Below are 13,908 nucleotides of genomic sequence, written 5' to 3' on the forward strand. Positions count from 1 at the left end.
ACATCTAATATGAAAATATAATAGCATTAGAGAGATGCAAAACATAACAGATTCCAGTTATAAAAACTACATAAACTTGTACCGCTGCCCTGGGAGAACAACTAAACCCTGGGTTGCTACACAATTAGAAAACTGCTGGAGCAAAGCAGGTCAATAGTTAAAATCTATCGAGGCAACATGACCAACACTCGTCCTTTTATTTGACCCCTCACCACATGTCCCAGCTCAGCATTAAACTACAAGCAATATCAGAAAATAAAGAAGAGGCATAAAAAATTACACATATATATTTTACATATAGACAAAAAAATAAACAAACAAGTACATAACATAACAATCAAAACCACCTTTCCTGGTTTAGGATCGAGATGTTCTTGTTTAGGAGAAACCAGATTTGTCCAAATAGGTTTACTGTCCTTACTGTTTACGGCAAAGAGAAAGCCTACCGGAATGCGCTGGCCGTTGAGCCGATAACAAAAAAGTTCAATCCTACTAGTCCAAAGAATCGTCAGTGAAACCAAAGAAAAAAAGAGTCCGGCTTCAGAGACGCATATCCCTTGTGTCGCTGAGTGAACAAAAAAAAAGCAGGTGTAATTCTTGGCGCTACCTCGTCGCTGCCCTTTGCACCACCACAAGATGTCTCTCTCTCTCTCTCCCCTTCATTTCTGGTTTTAAAGTCTTCAGCACCAACCGTCCTGACCGTGTTATGACTTCCCCCTTAAAGGTGTATTTACAGTGTCCACTTTCCCTGTAATGCACCCTATGGAGCAGCAAACTGCCAACGGAACAATAGCACATGTGGCACACGCTACAAACTGTGGAACAACAGAAATGACGAGAATAATATTCAAAGCCCAAAAATCCAAATAAAAAGCCTCAAAAATAGGCTACAACAAACCAAACCAAAAGAAATCAAATCATAACACATCCACAATAACCCTCAAGACAGAGGCTCTGGAAAGGTAAGGCCTTTTTCACTGCAGAATCTGAGCTTTTCCAAAACTTTCAATGACCTACTTCACATGGCAGCAGAGATTTAATATATAAGTTTAATATACTGTAAAATGTGTTACTTTTTAAAAATAATGGTGTTGATTTTTAATAAATTGCAAACCTTTATGAAAATATGTTTTCACTTTGTCATTATGAGCTATTATGTGTAGACCGATGGCCAAAAAAGCCAACTGTATCCATTTAAAATTAAATCTACAATACAGTAAAGTGTGCAGAAAGTGACAGGGATCTGAATACTTTGTGAATTCTCTGCATTTATATTTGGAATTTGGAGTGCAGACATGGTTAATGGATTTATTTGTCATTCAACCAATCATTAGAACCCTCAGTAAACATAATCTAAATGAGTCGGACCATGGAACGAAAACTAGCGCCAGATATGATGGTGCCACCATCTCAGAAACTGCTGCCCTCCTTGGGATTTCAGGGTCTAATGCTTTCTAAGCTCAATTTATGTCTCTTAATATTAACTGTTATTTGAATGCAACAGCATATCTAAAGATAGTTTGAAAAATAGAAGCCCAAACAAATATTTCTGGGAGGATAATGTCACATGTCACAAAGTGTTCCATAAATGAGATAGTTATTTCAATTTACTCTAACGGCCTGTACATTCCCCAGATCTCAATCCAACAGAGCAGTGTTTCTCAACCACTGGATCCCAGAAGTGAGTCACAGATTTCACTTGTTGGTTGTGTGAGTGGGTTGCTCTGGGTCATGAGTGGTTTGCAAGTAAGTTGTGGCTTGTTGCCTAAGTGATCAACAGCACTGCATGATATTTAATCCTGATTTTAACTATAGACATCTCACGAATAGCAACTCACCCCTTTTATATGCACACTCGTTTTACAAAGGTAGATCTATAGAAGGATGAAGAAATAGGTTACCTGAAGCATGGAAGTGTGGCTGAACAATCAGTAGCAACTACATGATACTATTGAGTCAATGTGGATGAAAGTCCATAAGGATTATTTGTGAAGTTGTTCTGTACACAAAAAGGGGTTCTAGTTTGCATTAAATGGGTGTATAAAGTATATCAATATATCTATAATATGACAAAGTATCTATCTATCTATCTATCTATCTATCTATCTATCTATCTATCTATCTATCTATCTAAAATATTCAAATAATAAAAAAACTTCTGTTGTTACATGAATAATGCTTAAAATGTTGAAAGAAAAGAAATTTACTGTCTACAATAAAAGATTTCCAGTAGGGGGAAGCAAAATTCTACTACATGGCTTATGATAAGGATGTTTTGCTTCTATTTCTCCACTTACTCTTATATTCCATTACATGTAAATGTGCAGTTTGGAATCAAACAGATTATAGTTTTGTATGACTGGCTCAGTGTTTAATTGTACACGCATGTATAATTTATATGTTTAAAGAATATTACTCCCTCATAGATTGCAATATTCATTTATCTTCTTACTTTCCTCCCCTCTGGCATCCTTACCAAGGCTTCATTCTGTTTCCAATCCATTCTTCGATATACGACAAAGGAATCCAAGTAGTTCTCCTTTTATGACACTTCAAATTTCCAGTCCAGCACACCCCTCTTTCTCCTAACTGTCAACAGTATTCTTAACATTCTAAGTAAGAATTATACCTCTCTTTTTGCTGTCATGCAGGTATCCAGAAGGGATAAGTAGTGCAGGCTGGGATTTCAGTTTAAGCCAAAATAAATTCCAACCTACTAATCCTTGAATTTAGGCACTTAACAACTGTGAATCTTTCTTTAGATGGAAACCTACTGCAAAGTAGACAAAAATGCATCAAATTAATGAACATACTCTTTGATTCTAAAGCTCCTTGAAGACTTGCTGTTTCACCACAAGAAACATCTACTTACTAATAGTTTATTTAGTTTTTCTTCATATTTTATTAAGACATTTCTTTTCTACTTCTATTTTTTCTAATCAGTATATATTAACTTACATTCATACACATATGCCATAAAATATATTTACCTGAATGCAAAGGCAGTGACAAATTGTGTGCCCTGCAGGAAATGCTATCAGTATAGACTTTGGGCATTCAGAAGGCTAGAATAGAAATACAGAGTGAAGTGGTAGGTAGGACAAATAATTGTTCCACTCTAATTCAACAATACAGAAAAGGGAAGCAGGAACACCTGGAGCTAAAAGAAGGATCTGTACCTATGCAGCACAGGAGATTTATGATGACAACTGGGAACCCTGAAGTAATTCTCACCATGTACCCAGAGCCAGTCATGGGAAACTAGACTAGAGCAGTGATTTTCAACCCGGTGGGTCGCAAACCCGTTTTCAGTGGGTCCTTTGCCTGGGCAAAAACATGTTAAGAAAAAAATAAATGTTCACGCTTCTTAAAAGTAGGTGGCGATAATGCCTGGTAATGCGAGTTGACAACCACCATTTCACACCATAGAAGAAGACCCACAAACTTTGTTTACATACACTAATTTAGTATGGCGAAATGCAGGTATGATGTGCAGAGTATATTAGATATGGGTTTTCACATATTGACGACAAAGGAGGAGAAAAACCTCAGTGTGTTTTGTGCGGTGAGGTGTTAGTTTGTGAAAGCATGAAGCCGTCAAAACTGAGGTGGCATTTGGAAATAAAACACCATTATCTCAAAGATAAACCTCTTGAGTACTTCAGAAGATGACTTCAAAACCAGAGGACATCACAAAAGTGTCTTACTTCTTCAAGCTTGAAGCAAGAACAGGCACTCTGTGCATCTTACCTGGTGGCACATCGTATTGCAAAGTTAAAGAAGCCCTACACCATTGCTGAGGACCTTATCTTACCTGCAGCCATGGACATGGTCAGGGAGGTGTTGGATCAATCAGCAGCGGATAAACTAAAAACTATACCTCTGTCAAATGACACTATTAGTAGGCGAATTGAAGACATGTCAGATGACATCAAACAACAGACCACAGCTTGCATTAAGGCAAGTGGTCATTTTGCCTTACAAATGGTCGAATCCAAAGACATAACAAACAAAGCAGTTTTACTCATTCACGTAAGATATGTGTGGAACGGGGTCTTACAGGTCTTAACAATTTCTCTGCACAAGAGAGCTCTCTACTACTATGACTGCAGAGGACATTTTCAGCTCTGTGGACTTGTATTTGAGTTCAATGGGCCTAAACTGGGACATGTGCGTCGGTATCACAACTGATGGCGCTGCCTTCGTGACAGGAAAAAACTTGGGGGTTGTGAGGAGAATACTTGAGAAAGCTCTGAATGCAACTTGCAACCATTGTTTTTTACATTGGGAGACCTTGGCAGCAAAGGATATGGTACCAGTACTTCATGGAACATTAAAAGATGTCATCCAAGTGGTAAACTACATTAAATGGAGTGCAAAGAAAAGAACACCAAGTGTTTTGAGAAACTGTGCCAAGATCTTGGTAGTGAGCATGTACAGGTGTTGTATCATATCGAGGTATGCTGGCTTTCGAGGGGAAATGTACTGTCCCATTTTTATGAACTACAAGCTGAAATCGCAGCTTTTCTTGCCTAGAACAATTTGCCTCTTGCAGAGCTGTTCAGCAACAGTGTGTGACTCACACATGTTGCTTACCTTGCTAATGTGTTTGAACAATTAAACACATTAAATGTGTCTGTGCAGGGGAGGGGGCACAGTATGACAAATTCAATGCCTTCAAAAAAAAATCTCCTAGTGGGCAAGTCCTGTTTCTAATAACCGACATGTTTCCCAATGCCTGTCATGAGGGACAGCAACTGGACGCGGCAGGAAAAACATGCAATAAGGAAAACGATTACGACACATCTGAATAAATTTCTTGACCGGTTTAATGACTACTGTCCCAAGAAACAGAGGGATGATGACTGGATACGCGACCCATTTGGAATCAACATGGAAAGCGTCACGTTGCTAAGCAACGAAGAGAGTCAGCTGGTGGAGCTATCATGTGACCGCATGCTAAAAAAGAAATTCATGGAGGTAAGCCTCTCCCAGTTCTAGTGCAGCACTATGATGAGTATTCTTATCTTGCCACTCGAGCAGTTAAAATCCTGCTACCATTCAGCACTACCTATCTGTGTGAGTGTGGATTCTCAGCTCTGGTTCAGCTAAAGACATTGAGCATGACCACAGAGTTGCTTAGTCTACTGTAACTCCAGACTTTGAGACTCTTGTCAGGAGCTAAAAACATGTCCAGTTCTCCCATTAATTCCTCCAAACTCAGGTCTATAATGTCAGTGTTACACTTAAGGTTGAAGTGAGTGTTGCTTAATTTTCTTCAAAGCACAGTGTTTTCACCATTTACCTACGATAAGTTAATGAGAAGAAAATTTTATTTAGTATATCTGAATCCTTTTGAACTTCACTCTTTGTTTAATTTATTTCTCTTTGTTAAAAAAAAACTACTACTGAATAAACTGATTTTTTTCCATAGTTCAGTGTTGGTTGTCATAGATTCAATGAGTGAGGATTCTCTGGTAAACTTACATAATTTGAGTTTTTTTAAAAATACTTTTTAGTGCTTGAAAGCACTGTTGAGTCTGTTAAAAACAGTTACTGAAGAGTTTTTAACAGTAGTACTGAAGAGTTTTGGTTTTAATTAAAATGCAGCTAATTGAGTGTTAAATGGAATATTTCCCTCTCTGACATTGCCACTTGTTGGTCATTTTGGTTTATCAGGTTTTTTTGTGTTGGCATACAGTGATATTCTATTCTACTATCTCAGGTTCAAACTGCACCATCTTTTTAGTCAATAAATGTGAGAAGTTAAAAATTTTGGGTCGCGGCTTGTCATTAAGGGGTGATGGTGGGTCCCAAAGCCAGACCAGTTAAGAACCACTGGACTAGAGAAACTTGGAGTTGGAAGGTGGTAGTGGACAAGAGTGCTTAGAATGAAAATTGGTGCTTAGGATGGTGAGCAAGATATTGTAACTGTTTGGGAAGTGCTATATAAGTGCGTAGGACAAGGTTGGTTTTATTTATTTAGTTAGTACCATGATTTTGTGATGAATCTGAGTTTTTAGTCTCCATAATTCTGTATAATTCTTATATGAATTAATTAGATTTATTTTTGTTGTTAATTCTTTCTGTCATTATTATGTTGGCAATATTTTGTTTATCTTTTTGGTTTGTTCGGCCCCATTTTGTGACAGTCTTTACATGTGGCCACGCTGTTTTCTGTCTCTATGCCCATTCTGGTCTTGTGACCTGGTAAATATTTGACAAATTATTTCATTGTGCCCCACATATGAAAGAGGGCAGCACCCATTTCTCCGAGTCCAAGGTCTGGACTTCAAACAATAAATGACTACTTATTAGAACAGTGAGCGCCTTGGATTTCAGTTAGTATTAGGACTATTTTGGTCAAGACATATTTAATTATGCTTATTATTTAATGTTTCCAGTGTTCTTAATTGATTCTCTTCATATTTCTGAGTCCTACACATTCTTATATTTTGGCTGCTTTATACTGTATATGTTATGATTTGTGCTTGTTTTGAACCAATTACGCATCTACTGAAGCTATGTTTATGTCATTATATATCTGTATATAAGTTTTGGGACCATAGAACCCAATGTTTTGGGATTAGGGATTGTTTTTAATAGTTGCATATTTTTCACATGTTTTGCAGACACCTTCTTTGTGTTTTGAGGCATCACCATCTTGAGCAAAAAATTGTTGTGCAATGACCCTTGGAGGTTCATGGCGATGACGAATTGGCTGCCCAGTCATCTGAGATTGTGGATAATCCGGAAGAAGTCTGTCTGTGTTACTTTTTATATTTTTATTTATCATTTCAGACCATTCTTTTTTGGATTTAACTTTGATTCCTGGTATACATTGAGACTTAATGAACTGACTGATTTATAGGACTAGGTGGTACAATCTTTCAACACTGCCTTGACTCTAGAGTGGGGTTGATATTCTTCGGATGGTTGCTTGATTTGGGAAATGTCCTTAGTTACTTTTTTGTATACATAGTACATAGAGAAAGTATAGGAATCATGAAAAAATTTGGCCTTGAGATTTTGATCAATCTTGATGTTTTAAACCTTCCTGAGTCCGAAAATGCCATTTTTGAAATTATGTCTGTCTATGTGTCTGTGTGTAAACACGATAACTCGAAAACGGTTTGACCGGGTTTAATGAGACTTTGTACACCTGCTTTATATCAAAAATAAGGAATCCTATCAACTTTGGACCACTTCTAGAGACTGCAAGTGGTACTTTACCTGAACACATTTCAGATTTTTTTGAAGTAAACTATGGCTATAAATAAAGATATATGATTCAAATTTTGTGTAGATATTAGATATCATGAAAAATAAGTAGATATGAAATTTGAGAAAAATTGCACAACCGAAAGTGATACTTTAACTAAATACTTTTGCGAATTTTCAAGTAAACTATGTTTATAATTACTGAGAGATGATTCAAATTTTGTATAGGTATTTATAATGATAAAAAGCAAACAGATATGAAATTTGAGAAACATTACTGAACTAGAAGTAATATTTTATTTACACAACCATCTGAAATGTTTATATTATGGAAATATAAATGTGTACATGATATTAAAAATTGTATTCAATATAACGCATATTCTTTCAATAACTATTATTCATTTTATTTTTATTTATACATCATCAGTTTAACAATAACATGTAAACATGGAACATGTCAGGCCAATATAAAGATGTAATGGGAACAATAAGCTGCTACGTTCCCATCGTGTTTCTGGTAATTCATTTAGTTTTATGATTTTTTTTGTATTTCTACCATAATCATCGTAATTAAATGTAGCTAAATTCATATTTACCTATAGCAGTTTATTGCAACAAATATTATATAATACTAACACTTTTTTATGTTTTTAGGTGACTATGACTCTTTTTACATTGTACGTAATCTATGTAATGCATATGTAATCAGAAAAAAATTCCACCAATGTTTTCGACCTCCCTAAGTGTGAAAATATAATTTTAATACAAAGTTTGATTATAAATAGAGATAAATGATTGTGTATCAATATTTTCAATTAGTTATGATTAGAAAAAAAGAGATATGATATTTGAGAAATAAGGTGCCACTAGAAATGGTTTTCCTTTACCTCTATCTCAGTTTATGAGTAAGTCGAGGTGAACACACTCCAGATTTTTGTGTACATCATCAGCCTTTTAAACACACAATGCCGTCTGTCAAGTCAGGTCCACCACAGGCTAATCAGGCCCAGGTGACTTTTGTTGGATTTATTTTAGTGGTCGTTTAGGAGCCCAGATAGTATCTTTTTTTTAAATCAGTGACTGTTAATTTTGCCTGAACAACTGAATTCAAAAGTCTTAACAGACAGAATAACTATAAAAACACAATGATGACAGCTGGCCGTTAGTACTCCAGTGACAAAGGATGTGGCTTACATTCTAAGGCAAAATTAACTTTTTATCTGTTTACATACTGTACAAATGAGATTCCTACATAAAATTGTTGGGCTCACTCTCTGTGAAAAGTAGTGGAGATCAACAAAGGCAACGAGCCTGTGAGATGCCGCTGGACACCTGCCAAAGGGCATGAGTCACTGGAAGTAGACCCAGGACACAATAAAAGGAATATATCTCTCTTGGCAGGCTAGGGAATTTTGAGGAAGAAGCTGAAGACTCTTACAGAAGATGTGGCAACTTCAGCTCAGCAGGCTTCCACTGTAATCCTCACCAAGGAAGATGGATTGGAAGTGAATGAGTGAGTATGTGTGATGCAGCAAATCATAAGCATGCTTTTGTTATATTCATTAGTTACTTACTAAGATCCTCCATGATACATACAGCTTGGCAAAGAAGTGTTTAGCTTACTTGGTTTACTGGGTGTTAGTGGTAAGGGCAAGTTTTGCAGCATTTGAATGTGTGCAACTGGAGTACTTGGCACTGTCATGGGAGCATACCTCTCGAGCTGGGGGAATCTATGAAGTTCATGTGCAATTGGTCTGAGCAGCATCTTGCAGTCTGTCTGGTTCCTTAAGTTGGACGCTGCTGGTGTGCTGGATGCAGTGGATGCATCGAGGTGAAGGGACAGCATGAGAGTGAATGTAGGCATGCATACCAGTAAACAATTCATAGACAGACCATCTCATGTGGGTAGCTCCTGGGTGAAATCGATTTTGTTGTCATTTCATGAGCCTGGCAGCATAAATGTGAGTTAGATTCACAGAGAGAGGAAAGCTCAGATCAGTTTAGAAAAAGATTAGACAGAATAAATTGCTGAGACCAATCCGATTACATGGGGTTCCAAAGGAAATAGTAGAAGACTGTTGGCTGTGAACAACTCCTGCAAGCCTAAATTTTGTATTGAGGTTTGCAAAAAAAAAAAAAAAATGGCTGGTAAACTAGTGGGAAGATTAGGAAAAAGCCAGTTTGGTTTCTCTTATAATTTGACATCTGAAGGTCTTACAGGTGGGCCCTGGGTTACAGGAGTTTTGACTTGTGGCAGATCCATGGATACTATACAAACAGCACATGAAACCCCCAGTTTTTTTTCTGAATTTCCATTAATTTTTTTTTCAATTACACATGAAATGAAGTAGTTTTGATGTGGATGAATATGTAAAAGCCGAGGTATAGTACATTACGTACTTTGTTACCATTTTCAATCATTTTGTGCTTTCATGTGTACATGACACAACATGTAAATGGTGATAAGCACAGCCATCCGAAAGGTCTCTCACAGGTAAGCCACCAAAACAGCGACTGGCAATTTAGCTGAGTAGTAGAAATCACTGCTTGTAATTCTCAGCATCTTAAGCCCACCTCCCAGATGTGCAATTTCCACAAGTATGACTGCCAGGAGGGAGAGGTGACATTGTGAACGATGTATCAGCAGAGACAGGACATGTGTCACAATTGTCAGGTAGGGTAGGAGTTATGTGCTTTCATTATGCTTTCTGCAATTTCATGAGATACTGTGTTATTATCAAAATCTGTAGGATGGTAAAGCATAAGGTCCATGTGCTGCACATGTGTGGTTCAGTTCAGTTTAATCTAAATTATTTTAACTGTCAGTTTGCTAATAAGTTTGAATGATTCTTCTTTAAAATAAATAGTAAAGCATTCTGCATTTTTGCAGATTTTTCCTTTAACTGTCATTTTTAGTGCAAGTGCCAACTTACATACAAAATCGGGTTACACCTTTATTTGAATAGCAATGCTGTTTAAATGAAAATCTCATTAGAAGTGTTTTTATAGTAAAATGTCATCTTTTACTTCACACCTTGGGGAATTGCACAATATGAAGATTGGAAAGTGATGAACTTTGTCCTTTAATTCACATTTGTATTCATTAGAGTTTTTGAAATATTTCTTTCACTATTTGCTGGAGACACCCAGTTAAGATAGCATTCTAAAGTTTTGCTCAATAAAAGTGTTTAAAGACATCTCTCTTATGGTGTCCTCTTCACTGCATCACATGCTCTTGGTCGTGAAATTCAATTAAAGCCTCAATTTAAAGTGAAAGTGAGTGTATCCCATAACAGACTGATGTACCATCCAGGGTTGGTTCTCATCTTATTGAACTGAAGTAATACAAAGTAGAAAATTGATGGAAAAACAGATGATAGCACTTTAAGGTTAGTTATTCACTGTAATGCCTCTCTGAGACTATTATCTAATAAGACCTTAATAAAAGGTTCATTTTGGTTTTAATAACACTTACAAAGTATTGGTAAAGTGGCTATTCATCTTTGTGCAGTGTAGGATATTAAGAGCTTGTGATACACTGGTAGAGCTTCTTGTGAATATGAGAGCTTTTTAGCTTTAATAACCATTTATTCAGTGAATCTTGAGTCTTGTACTAAAGTATGCAGTACTGTGAGACAAATTGTACTTAAGCCACCCATGTGAAGTCATTTTATTATGGTACATGTTTTTAATGCTAATATTTGCAATTGTCTTATCAGTGGTTTGGTTTGCTCACAAAATACAAAAACAAGAATCCAAAATATATTAATTAATATTAATGTTTAATGTAGAATATAAAAGGGAAAAAAATTAGAAAAGAAAAACAAAATCCAAAGTCCTAAATTCAAAATTTGAAGTAAAAAAAAAGCAGAAAGCAAAATTCACACACTTAGCTTCCAGTCTTCAACACCTGTTTAATATAATATATTCATCCACAAAGTCAAATACCCTGGAGATATTATTAACGTTGTTTGCAGAAAAAGCATTTGATATGATTGAATGGAACTACCTTTTCACTACATTGGAGAAACTTGGGTTTGGCCCAAACATTTATGCATGGATTAAACTACTGTATAACAATCCAGAAACTTCAGTTTGTATTAACAATATTAATTTAGACTACTTTAAACTAGAATGTGGTGCCAGACAAGGATGCCCCTTGTCACCACTGCTTTTTGCAATTGCCATTGAACCACTGGCAGTTCACTGTAGAAATGCTTATGAGATAAAGGGAATCATCAGAGAAGAACTTGAAGAGAAAATTTCTCTATATGCAGATGATATAGTACTGTATATATCAGATCCACAAAATACTGTGCCTGCAGTCCTAACAGCACTTAAAGAATTTCAAAAGACTTCTGGTCTCAGAATTAATTTGACTAAAAGTGTGCTCTTTCCAGTGAATTCTCAAGCACAGATATATATTAGATTGGACACCTTGCCTTTTATCATTACAGATCAGTTTAAATATCTAAGGGTAAACATCACAAGTAGACATAAAACTCTCTATCAACAAAATTGGAAAAAATTAAGCAAGACTTGCATAGAAAGTCAACCCTTCATCTCATTTTAGCTGGAAGAATTAACATTGTTAAGATGAATATCCTTCCTAAGCTTCTCTTTTTATTTCAAAACATTCCAATGTACATCAATAAATCATTTAAAAAAAATTAGATTCAACCATAACCTCGTTTATTTGGAATTCAAAACATCCACATATCTAAAGAGCAACCCTTCAAAGACCTAAGGCAGAAGGTGGTATGGCTCTACTTAACTATCAATTGTATTATTGGGCAGAAAATATACAAGCTAGAAAAACCTTTACACAAATAGATGAACATACACAGGCTTGGTCCGCAAAAGAAATAAAATCCTGAAGTACTTCTTTACATTTCTTGCTTTGTACCCAAATAAATACAAGTTATCGCCAATATATCATCAACCTAATTGTGCTTCACTCAGAATATGGAACAAATGTAGGAAGCATTTTAAGATAAAGAAGCTTTTTTATCTGTGGCACCTCTGCACGAGAACCACATTTTTTCACCCTCTCAAACATATGTAGTTTTTAATGTCTGGAAAACATTTGGGATTAAATCACTTAGAGATCTGTACATAGACAACGTCTTTGCATCCTACAAACAATTACATTCTTCAAATCAGAAACTTTGTTAAACAGAACCTGCCCAATTTTCCTTATCTTCCACCCACTTCTATGCCAGAAAGAATATTGATCAGTCTTGAGGACTCAGACAGCATTTCTGCAATATATAACACCATTTTACAGTCCCTCCCTTTCAAAGATCTGAGACGACAGTGAGAAAAGGATCTTTCACTCAACATATCAAAAAAGGAGTGGAAGGTAGCAATGCAGATAATCCACTCAAGCTCCATATGTGCAAAGCATACAATTATTCAGCTCAAAATTATATTTTGAGCACATCTGTCTCGCTTAAAATTGTCCAAAATGTTTCCAGGGCAAGATCCAACCTGTGAATGCTGCAATCAAGTTCCAGCCTTATTGGACCACATGTTTTGGGTCTGCACCAAATTAACATCATTCTGGACCAAATGCCTTTCAGACAGCCTTGGTGTCACAATCCCTCCTAATCCACTAACAGCTGTGTTTGGGGTACTCCCAGATGGGCTTAAAGTGGAAGAGACAAACAGACTGTAATTGCCTTTACTACACTATTGGCACTGTGGCAGATTGCTGGGGTCCTTACCTGGCCTGGATGACTGGAAGGACCAGAAAGGGACATGTATAGCTTCTGGACCACGAGAGGGCAACTGCCCTGAATTAAGAGAGGACCATGGGAGAAGAGGGAAGAGCGATTAACCTATTGGGACTCGTGGCCACTGCCTTGTGGAACCCAGGAATAGTTACTTCCACCACACTCGGCAAGATGGTGGAGGAACCTACCAGGGATGCCCGGTGTGCTTTCGGTGCAAAAGGCAACACTTTTGCCACACCAGGAAGTTCTGCCAGAAGAATGTCATTGGCCACCTGGAGCACATCCGGGCGGGAATAAAAGGGGCCGCCTTCTAACAATCTGAGCTTGAGTCGGGAGTGGGAACAGGACGAAGCTCCCAGAAGGAGACAGGCAGCCAAGGACTGAGAAAGAGAAGACTTATTATGGTGATTATTTGCTGTGTGCATTGTGTGTGGTGTTCGGGACTGTGTAACCTGAGTTTATTGATGAAAAATAAACATGTGCATTTTATAAAGATGTGGTTTCCAACTGGTGGTGTCCGGGCAAATCTCACAGCACGTAGACTTATCTTGCTCAACTGGAAGAATCCTGACTCACCTATTCTAAGTCAGTGGGTAACTGATGTTATATACTATTTGAAAAAATCTAATTTGCACTTAGGGTATCTGTGCAGAACTTTTTCAAAACCTGGCAGGATCTAATCTATAAAATTTCAGAATAAGCTTTTAAAGCACTGAGGAAGCAGATTCTCTCCCTTGTTTAATTTATCTTTATTCACTTATTAATTCATCTATTTACTTATTCTTAGTAGCTTTAGGTTTTACTCTGCTGGCCTAGCTCTCTTTTTCAGTGGGGGTTGATTTGTTTTCGATCCTATTTTTGTAAAAATTGATTTATTTGTATGGAATGTTGTGTGATTTTAATAAAATCAATAAAATCAAAAAGAAAAATAAAAAAAGAAAGCAAAATT

This window comes from Polypterus senegalus, chromosome 3 (genome assembly GCF_016835505.1).
Source record: "Polypterus senegalus isolate Bchr_013 chromosome 3, ASM1683550v1, whole genome shotgun sequence".
Lineage (NCBI taxonomy): Eukaryota > Metazoa > Chordata > Cladistia > Polypteriformes > Polypteridae > Polypterus > Polypterus senegalus.